Genomic DNA, 11,344 nt, shown 5'->3' on the forward strand with positions numbered 1-11,344 from the left:
CTTTGCAGAAAAAGCTATTGAAGGACGGCTTTTCAAAATCACCCTCTGTTCAGTAGTTTGCCCCTGTGGTGCTCCAGTTCAATAACAGACTAGCAATTGCAGGTGCAAGAACATCTACTGTGTGTAAACGTTGTACACTCCCTGATAATATGCACCATACGCTGTAAGGGCCAGGACATGGGTGGTGACTGGGACAGGCAGAAAAGCAAGAGGAGCATGGTGGTGTGAGGCCAGGTCCTGCAGCTTAGTCAGGCTAGAGGCTGGTGGTGTGGTCAGCAGGCCAGGGCCAGGGCCGAGGCAGCAGGCAGTCCAATGTTGTACAGGTGTGTGAGAGAGAGCAAGGTCCAGAACAGTCCAGTTGTCTGATGCCAGGTAAGGAGTCAGATGGACCAGATGGACCAGACAAGAGGAGGCTGGAGCAGTGCAGGAACAACTGTAGCAAGCAAGACCCCACAGGAGCAGGCCTGGAGCAGACTAGGGCATGCAGGATCAAACAGGAGCAAGGCAGGAACAGACTGGAACAAGGCAGGGACTAACCAGAGTAGGGCAGGAGAAACTGGAGTGCACTGGAGTAAGGAAGGAACAACTGGAGTAGGGGTCAGCGATACAAGGGCCAGAGCACAGGGAGTCACCAGGACGATTGTGTTGCTGTGCCAAAGAACAGCAGTGCCAGAAAGCCTTTTATGCTGCCCTTCAGGACCTTCAGCTGCACTGCATAACTGCTCTTGAGTTGCTCCCTGGAAGAGCCTGCAGGGGTGTTCCTGGTTCTGCAGGTACTTTCAGGGTCACTCAGGCCCTGATCCTGACCTACGCTAAATAAATAAATAGCAGGCAGCCCTCTGGGGCTGCCTGCACTTCCTGTTCTGAAAAAGTCCTGTGGGAAAAAGTACCTCCTGGTGGCTTCCCTTGAGCTTTAACCACAGTGCAGGAAGCTGGGGAGCTGCAGGCTGCCAGTGAAAGCCAGGACACTCCCAGATGTGGCTCAGCCATCTCCCAAGTCATGTAGGCACAAGAAACCCTGAAGCCAACCCGTGAGAATTTCTCCAAAATGCTCTTCTCCTTTGAATCGCTTTCTTTAAGCAATTTCTTTTCTACCCAATTGAATGGGAACTTTCAGAAGATGAAGGATAAAATTTTGGCATGACGGTAATGCAAACATCTTACATGAGAGAATACAATCATTTGTCAAGAATTGGATGCTTTGACAAGAATGGCTGTTTTGCCCTGCCTTTGATCTATGGCAGTAGCTCTCTGGAAGCTAAAAGAAATGAAAATTTCACTCAGAGTACTAAGGAGGGGGTGGATTAATTCCATCACTGTCCCTTCTCTTTATGCCAGTGCAGGTCATGTTCCGGGAACTGGCCTGGTTGCTGAAAACGGACAGGTTCCTCTGCAGAAGTGATGACAAGAGCCCATGACTAGATTCCTCCTCAGTGTCTGATGCTTAGAGATGGCAAGCATTGCAATTTCCATACTGAACGGTGTGAGGCTGATCACCAGGTGTCTTTGTTTTCAGGGATGTCTCCTAGTCCATAAGTATCATTTCCCTGTGGCTGGCTTGCGTGCCATCCCGGTAAACTACAATTCACCGGTGTCTGTGGTTAGAATTAGGCTGCAAGCACACATGCTGGTGTCGATGGTGGACAGAGGGGAAAGCCCTATTGCTGTGTCCTGTCCACACACAATGGGCTTGATCCGTAGAAAGGTTTCATCCCATTTGACCCACACAATGCACCGCACACATGCGCCCGTGCTCCACTTCTGCCTGCTCCTGATGGACACTTGCTCCAGTTCTCTTCTAGCTGCACTTAGATGTGAATGTGGACCTGCAACTCTAAGTGTATCCAAATGTGTGTCCGTCCAACTGAGAATAATGCTGGATGATATCCTATTCCAGATACCTATCCAATTTCTGTCGTGGTTCTCTCCATAAACAGATCTCCATATATGGATTGGGGCACATGCTTTCACAGCTTAAGGGAGTTTCGGAAGTAGTTTGTGATGTGGAAGGAGGTCAGCTGTTCCAGGAAAACACCTTTTTGCTGGGCCTGCACTAGCAGTTGCATCTGCCTAAAGCTTGTGGCCACAAAACGAGTGAACCAGGTTATAATATTTAGGTGCCAGGGTCTGCCAATACCAAGCTGACAGGGGACGAGAAAGGGGTCAGGTGAAGGAGCCTGCCATGCTCTCTGTTACCCCTTGTATACAAAGCCGCAGCAGCACCGATTATTCTGCAGTGTCTCCCCCAAGCTTTATTCCGCCAGCTATTTTCTATTCCTTCCAGCATCATCTGGTGTGTGTTTTACAGGGACTTGTAGATGCTCTTCCAGTTATTTCCCCTCCGGGGCTCATAAAGTCCATCTGTTGGAGGAGCCGCTGGCCAGCTCCAGGGGAATTCCCAGCCCTTGGTGTGGTCCCTTGCTCTGATGAGTTGCAGATTCCAGTGCAGCGTGTGTTCTGCTACACTGTTTGTTTTGACAGCTTAACAATGCCCGGTTCAGCAGCTGCAGGTGTGCGCAAAGATGCCTCAGCATGGGCTCAAAGGGAAGTGTGTGCAGCAACAGAAACAGCCACAGCCAGTATCCCAGTATCCTTGGAAAGCATTTCAGCCCAGGCTTTCAGTAACGCCTTTCCAAAATGTGTGTTTAACAAAGTTTCACAAAGAGGCGTGCATTAGATCAGTGTGTGCGCGCGCATGTGCATCTGTGTGTGGATGCAGAGCTTAAGTGGAAAGCAGGCTGATGCATCTGTTCCTTCCGTTACCCGTAGTTCACTCTCCATGTTGCTGTCCCTGGATCCTCTGACCTTTGCTGTGCTATGTGCATGTAAAGCTGGTGTGCATCATGGTTAGAGCTGGTCTGGGGCTCAGGAGACGAGGTCCTAGTTGTCACTCTTCCATGAAGCTCACTGGGTGTCATTGGGCCAGTCATGGACTCTCAGCCTAGCCTACCTTGCAGGGTGGCTGTTGGGAGGATGAAATGGAGAGGAGGAGACCCTTGTAAGCTGCTTTTGATTCTTTGCAAGAGGAAGAAAGGTGGGGCACGAATGTAATGTAGTAGCAACCACCGCCACCACTGCCACCATCGCCATTACCAGGTTGTGGCAGCGACACCATTAATGTAAGTGATGAGATGCATCACAGAACTAACAAAGGGCCAATTAGCACTGAGATGACAGAATGGCTGGGTAGCACAGAGCTGGATCCTGGGTTTTATTGCATTTGGATATGGATCCGTATTTTACTGCATTTTACCTCAGTTCTTCTTCCAAGGAGCTCAGAAGCAGCGTACTTGGTTCTGTCCCTATGTGCCCCTGAATAATGACCTCACAAAATAAGCTTAGAGAGTAGCCGAAGGTTCCCCAGGGAGGAATTTGATCGGAACCTTGCCAGTGCTAAAAACATTGCATGAGACTAGATTTGCAAGGGAGCCTTCAAACCAGAAGGCCAGATTCTCTTTCTCCTGGTCCCTCCCTTGATATTTACCTACCTGTTTCCAGTCTTAAAATGGCATAAAGTGCTTTGCCATCATTAGCTCATCCATCAGCAGCACAGCCCTGCAAGGGAGGGAACGCTCTGTGTATTAGTCCGCCTAGAGGCACGGGGAAATGAGCTGGAAAGATGCTTTGCACATCACAAAATGGGCACTCTTCAGCGGCTGCTTGGCTACAGCGCAGCAGCACCCCAAGACTAATGCCCTAATGGAAAAAAAAACAATTCCCACCCCTTGAGAAAGAGCCCGGGGACTCGGCTGCCCCTCATGGGCCCTCACTGTACATTTCTGGGGAGCTGAACTGTGTTAGTCAAGAGAGAGATGCTTTGGGAAGCCAACCCAGATCATTGTTTGTTTAACCAAGAGGCAGCTAATTAAGAATGAGACATTCAGCAATCAAACAGTGCCCTAAAGCTGCTGTGCATTCTGTGATGTCTCTGCAGGGTCTCTGCAAGGATGGAGGGTCATTTAAAATTTAAAATGCATATTTTTGTGCATACGAATATTCTACTAAAATTGATTAAGTCATGGCCTGCAAGCCTCAAAACTGGAGTATTTGGCTTTGTTTTAGCAGGCAGTTTGATTTTGCAGGCTGGTGCCTGTCAGCTGATGTGGAAGGCTTGCTCCATCCACTGCTGTTGAGGGGTAACAAGGCAATGGCCAGGAGTGCAGGAGTGCCCCACTGCAGCGCTTGCACCAGGGCTGGGACTTGGTGGGCACGTGGGACTCATTGTGAGTTGGGTCCAGAGATGCCCTGCTGTCCCGCGCTGCCTACTCTAGGAGTGGCTCTCTGTGTGTTTTCCATCAGACGTTTCCACACCCGTTGCTGGATCCTTCTAACTAGGGATGCTGCTGGTGGTGAGTTGAATGTGGGACATTCAACATGTAAAGCACATGTTCTTCCACCACGGTCCTGCTTCTATTGTGTTCCTGACTACAGTGGTGTACAACATGCTCATTGGAATTTTATTTTGCCAGTGTTTCTCCTACTCCCATGGGACTTCAGTAAGTCCTGCTTCTTGTCAGGGAGTCCCGGCCTCCACATCAGATCCAGTGAGAGCAGCAAGGAAGGAATTGCACTGCACTGCTTGGAGCAGCAATGGAGATACCAGCATTGCCCACGACCTCCGGTCCTCCTCACTTTCCTTTTCTCCTGTGAGGCCTGGGCCTCACCCTTCTCCTGATGGCAATTTTGACGAACACCTCATGATGAGAATAAAGCTAACAATGTCACTTAGCTCATGCATGAGAAAGGAGTGCGCAGGTGTGCGGGCAGGTTAGGGAGGAGAATCCCTGAGTCACGAATGTTCTGATTCAGTGATCCTGGAATTTTGCCTTCAGATAAGACCAGGAAATTCTGATTTCAATCATGCTGTGCTTCCTGTTGCAGCAGCACCTGTTCTTCCTGTGGCCCTCCCTCCATTTTTGCTCCCAGGTGGACATCACACCCCCCTTCTCAGACAAGTGTCAACATTTGACTTAAATGTCCTTCATCACTCTGCAAGTCATAGTTGCAAGTGGCTGGCTGACCGTCCTAAGGAGCTGCACCTGGAAACACTGACTCAGTTGCAGAAATGGGAGTGGAGGGTGGGAAGAGATACTTGCTTTGTTCAGGTTTTACCCTTTCCCAATTCCTTTGGTAGATAAAAAAGGAAAACAGTTCAATCTTTCTTAATTCTTTCCAGCACAGGATTAGCTATTATCAAGATCTGCTTGCAAAGCTTTGGAGTGTGACAGTTAAAGCCCAAACCCATAACAGCTTCAAAGCAGCTTCAAAGATTTGTTAACCTTCTTTGTTTGACTTAACACCTCTGGAACCAACAGCCCTTCCTTAATTGTGTCTATAAGCAGATGCCTGAAATATTAGATATTCCCATCTCCTTCTGAGCGTGCACTGCCCAGATCTAATCAATGCAGCCCATGCAGGTGCGCAGCCTTATGCGCATGGGGCAACTTCATCTCAGAGGCACAAGGAAACCACGCTATGTTCACCTGAATGCTACACAGGATGTGCATGTGCATTATAGTGCATTTTATTATGGTTTTAAATTTGCAAGTCGGCCTGAGTGATGCATGAGTGCTGGAAATGCAGCATATACAGTACATGGAGGTATAAATAAAATGTTCACATCTCTGCGGGGCAACCCATGCCTGGTTTTCTGAGGTGGATGTTCTGCTTCCCCCGAAGCACAACACTGAGTGTGCAGGCTTGTGCTGCACTTGCTGTTCCTCATGAGGTCTGTTTACATGCCTGTGCATATGAACATATGGGCATTACATTATTTTCCCTGTGGAGATATTATACCGAATGTGCATGCCTGGTGTGCCACACAGCTGTAGCTCTTCAGTGCTCCAATCTGACACTAAATGTGTGATCTCTGTGTATTGTAGCCAAATTGTTGTTTGGTAGGTTAGTAACCTGACTTTCCACTGAGGAACCCGGAATGAACAGGCTTTCTATGTCCCCCTATATGAGGGGCTGTGTTTTGTGAAAAATGAGTCTTTTTGGATCTGGTGCTACGCAAGGAGCTGTCAGACCAGTCATCCCATCAGTCAGGTAGCTCTAGTATAATGGCATACACCGGTATTTAGGCTACACTGTGAGCATGTCAGTTCTGTAACTATTACAGCAGTACCATAGAAGAGTTTGAGGGCCAGCAACCTCCGTGATCCATGCTCGTGCGGACTGGGCACCGCTGATCGGAGAAGCTGGGGAGCGAGTGGCCATGTGCCAGCTTGTGAAGAGTTAACTGGGAAGGACTCAGCTCCCACATTCCACCCTGAACTTGCCACATCATTTAACTGTATTTGCAGGAAATTTCCCCCCCTCACACCCCAATTCCCGCATCATTTCTGAAAATAATAACAGAGTATAAACCAGAGGCTTCATTGCCAGGGGTTCAGCTCTCATTTATTTTAATCCTAATATGCTTAACTAGGGAGACGCTCCCCAGTAATGTTTTTAATTGTAATAACTACTGGGTTTTAAACAGCGCTAACTACCATGTGCGAAGAGCCAGGCTGGCCAAGTTCCATACCCCAAGCTGCCCTGCTCGGTGGCGCCAGGCGTATCCTCCTCGGCTGATTCTCCAGGGTTGGGCCTGGTTTGTAACCAAATCAAGGGAGCATCCATAGGCCCAAAACCGCAGCTAAGGTAATGTAAGGTAAAGGATTAATATTCAAAGGGGCATCTTAACTACGGGGGATGAAGAAATTGGTACCTTGACTGGCGGCAGATCAATGGCTCAGCTCAGAAAATAGTTTGCCGCATGTTCTGGCTTCACCTCCGAACATCCCTGACCATTGGCCAAGATGGCAAGGGCTTCTGGGAGTTGAAGTGCAAAACCTCTGGAGATCTACTTTCTGCACATCCCAGGCTTAGCTGGTCTTGGAGTGAATATGATTCTTGTGGTGGAGGGGGGGGTGAAGATTCGTGGTGATCAGTGGGCTTCCAGCCTGAAGGGTGAAATGAAGGCTCTGAAAATGAATGCTAGCACGGCCTGCTTGTATCATCAGTTGCCCTGATTAGGGTTGCTTGTGCCTTTCCTGCCATATCTGGGACCTTCCTAGATTTCCACTCTTCGTGTGCTTTGCTCTTGTATTTCAAAACTGCAGGAGGAACTTCTCAAACTGTTTATTCACCAAGATTTCCTAAAAAGGAGGATTTCCCCTCACAGGTGCTAGCAAGGGCACATGGGTAGATGCCAGACTACAGCGCAATCAGAAAAAACAAGTCCGCTTGTAATAAAGCACACAATGATTATGAGTCTGAACAGCCAAAAGGCCAGGAAAAATCCAAAATTGTAATACATAGCTTTGGAGCAAATGACAGAAAATTCAGAACTGCCACTGCCAAAAAAGCAAGCAATGCAATCAAGCCATGCGAGTAGCCACTACCCAAAGTGAGTGCGAGGTGGAGACAGACTTCGGCTGGGTCTGAAAGTTAATGGAGATTATGCCTCCTCTTCAGTGCCTGCTCCACAGAAAACATCTCTCCCTCCTCTAGGAGCTACCTGAAGACCTCTGCTTAGAGCAGGGGTCAGCAACCTGCAGCTCTGGAGCTGCATGTGTCTCTTTGATCCCTTTGCTGCGGCTCCCTGTCACTCAAAATATGCGTCACAACTGCCAATGTGTGACACCCACTGGCACGTGATTTATTGAACTTTTGACCCCTGGTAGGCCAACCACAGATAAATCCAAGAAAAGAAAAGTTTCAGAAGAAAACAGAATGTTTAATGGTACGTGGGCAGATTCATTTGCTTTCACTGCTGACGAGACTGGTTTACCAGTATGCTTAATATGTGGTGAGAAATTGGCAAACAACAAAAAGTCGAATGTTGTAAGACATTTCCAGAATAAATGCACAGCCTTTGCTGGATGGAGGTGCAACACACTACAGTTTGTTTATACATGGCATAAAGGTAAAAAAACGACAAATGCAGTGTTATCTTCATTTTAGATGTCAAAAGCGTTTTGTGGCTCTTGGTGTTTTCTTTTCTGTGGGAAACGGGTCCAAATGGCTCTTTGAGTGTTTAAGGTTGCTGACCCCTGGCTTAGAGGGAGAGGCACCTGAGGATAAGTCTCCCATGATAATCTTATCTGATGGGCAGATTCACATGGCGGGGCTATCTTTTGCTGCAAGGACCAAGAAAAAAAAAAGTAGGTGTGCTAGAATCTGGATTCTGCTAATCTGGATTGTGGTCCCACCTACCTTAGTTGTAAGAGACCATTTTCACAAATGAGGCTTTGCTTGAAGTCTAATCCTAAAGTGCATGTAAAACTTACTTTGATTCTAATTTTACTTCCCAGTTCTTTCCTCTTTATCTTTTCAAAAGCTGTGTTCCTATGCGAGTTTACTTGGGGTAGATTCGATCACAATGGAAACTATGGCAAAGTTAAAAAATCCCATAACCCAAACCTGTGTGAAAGACTCATTTGTTGATGTATCTTGATTTCCTAAGGTCAATGGACATGCAGTAGCAGCAGTTTTTTGTGTTTTTTGCTTGCTTTAAAAAAAAATTCTTCCACCTTCTGAGCTGCACACATACCCTCATCCCATCATGTCCTTACATGTGAGGTGGGGAAAATATGATCAAGTTTGGATACCATGCTACAATTCGTTATCTTAAACCCACAATGAGCCCCGGTACTCACAGGTGCTTGGCAGAATATGCAATCCCTGCTCAGGGGTTGTTGTGTCATGTGAACCCAGCAAGTGTGGGTTATGCATGGGTTAAACCATCTTCACAAAACCCTAAAACTAACCACTGGATATGAGGCAGGTGTTTAATTCTTGCATAATCCATGCTTATTAGGTGTGTGCAGTGATTTCTGAGTGGGAACTGCATGCTCAAAATAGTGGTTGCATGTACCCCAGCACCTCCCAATTGGTTACATAACCCACAATGGGCTGCCATGTCATGTGAACAGACCCAGCTGTCGGGATAAGATCATCCAATGAGCTTCATGGCTGAGAGGGTGTTGGAAACTTGTGTCTTCTTCATCTTGTTTCCTCACTCTATCTGCTGCACCAGTAATTTTCAACTTTGCCAGACTTGGGAAGTTTCACCTAACTTGCAACACGAGAGGCACTCTTTAATCTTTATTATCAAGTGCACAATGTTCTTACCATCCCTTTTGTTCCTTCTTTCTAACTTAAAAAGTAAAATTAAATGCAGGGGGTTCTACTGAAACAAACCACTTCAGCTCTAGCTATTGAGTCTAAGCTGAGGCTTTCCTTTCCCCCAGCTGGAGATCCACACATTACATCAACCTGCTTCTCTGTGCTTAAACATGAAATGGTCCTGGTCATGTGGGAAAGAGGGGCTTGTGTTTGTTAGTCGTGAAGTCGTGTCAAATGGAGACGGTGGCCCCTGCCTGCTACGCCAGGTTTGCCATGGTGCCCTACATGCCCAGTGCTGGCTCTGGGTATAAATGTCTTGGGCACGACACCCTCCGTGAGCGGTTAGCATCGTGTGCCATGGCTCCTCTCCCTCTTTCTCATCAGGACGGTCAAGTCTCTGCTAGGAGCGTCTCCTGCTCCTTCTCAGCACCACCAGCACTGGTGATCTGGGCCAGAGTGAGAGGCAAGTGCGCAAGCAGGCTGTCGTAGTGAAAGAGGGGCAACTTCAGGGGCTCTTGTTGGTTGGCCTGTGGCAAACGCACAACCCTGCCCACCCTTGACACAGTCCACACTTGGGCTTTCCTTGTTGTTGTTAGTCGCGAAGTCGTGGCTGACCCATCGCGACCCCATGGACAACACTCCTCCAGGCCTTCCTGTCCTCCACCAGCTGCTTCAGTGGCTCCATCCAGCCACCTCATCCTCTGCCGTCCCCTTCTTCTTTTGCCATCAGTTGTTCCCAGCATTAGGGTCTTCTCCAGGGAGTCCTTCCTTCTCCTTAGGTGGCCAAAGTATTTGAGTTTCATCTTCAGTATCTGGCCTTCTAAAGAGCAGTCAGGGTTGATCTCCTCTAGGACTGACCGGTTTGATCACCCTGCAGTCCAAGGGACTCGCAGGAGTCTCCTCCAGCACCACAACTCAAAGGCCTCAATCCTTTGGTGCTCAGCCTTCCTTGTGGTCCAGCTTTCACAACCATACATTGCAACTGGGAAACCATAGCCTTGACTATATGCACTTTTGTTGGCAGGGTGATGTCTCTGCTTTTTAGTATGCTGTCTAGATTTGCCATAGCCCTCCTCCCCAGAAGCAAGCGTCTTTTAATTTCTTGGCTGCAGTCCCCATCTGCAGTGATCTTGGAGGCCAGGAAAATAAAATCTGTCACTACCTCCATTGCTTCCCCATCTATTTGCCAGGAAGTGAGAGGACCGAATACCATGATCTTAGTTTTCTTAATGTTGAGCTTCAAGCCAACTTTTGTGCTCTCCTCTTTCACCCGCATCAAGAGGCTCTTAAGTTCCTCTTCACTTTCTACCATGAGAGTGGTATCATCTGCATATCTGAGGTTGTTGATATTTCTCCCAGCAATCTTAATTCCAACTGGTGATTCATCTAGCCCCGCCTTTCTCATGATGTGCTCTGCATATAAGTTAAATAGGCAGGGGGACAGTATACAGCCTTGCCGAACTCCTTTCTCAATTTTGAACCAATCAGTGATTCCGTGTCTGGTTCTCACTGTTGCTTCTTGACCCGCATATAGGTTTCTCAAGAGACAAATAAGATGGTCAGGTACTCCCACCTCTTTAAGAACTTGCCACAATTTGTTGTGATCCACACAATCAAAGGCTTTAGCATAGTCAATGAAGCAGAAGTAGATGTTTTTCTGGAACTCTCTAGCCTTCTCCATGATCCAGCGTATGTTGGCAGTTTGATCTCTAGTTCCTCTCCCTCTTCGAAATCCTGCCTGTACTTCTGGTAGTTCTTGTTCCACATACTGCTGGAGCCTAGCTTGTAGGATTTTGAGCATAACTTTGCTAGCATGTGAAATGAGTGCAATAGTGCGGTAGTTTGAAGATTCTTTGGCATTGCCCTTCTTTGGGATCGGAATGTAAACTGGACTTTTCCAATCCTGTGGCCAATGTTGAGTTTTCCAAATTTGCTGGCATATTGAGTGTAGCACTTTTACTACATCATCTTTTAGGAGTTTGAATAGCTCAACTGGAATGCTGTCACCTCCACTAGCTTTGTTGTTGCTCAGACCTCCTAAGGCCCATTTGACTTCACATTCCAGGATGTCTGGCTCAAGGTCAGTGACCACCCCATTGTGGTTATCAGGGACTTTAAGCTCTTTCTTGTATAGTTCTTCTGTGTAATCTTGCCACCTCTTCTTAATCTCTTCTGCCTCTGTTAGGTCCCTGCCATTTTGGTCCTTTATCATGCCCATCTTTGCATGAAA

Source organism: Varanus komodoensis, unplaced genomic scaffold (genome assembly GCF_004798865.1).
Source record: "Varanus komodoensis strain SLA01 unplaced genomic scaffold, ASM479886v1 scaffold524, whole genome shotgun sequence".
Classification (NCBI taxonomy): domain Eukaryota; kingdom Metazoa; phylum Chordata; class Lepidosauria; order Squamata; family Varanidae; genus Varanus; species Varanus komodoensis.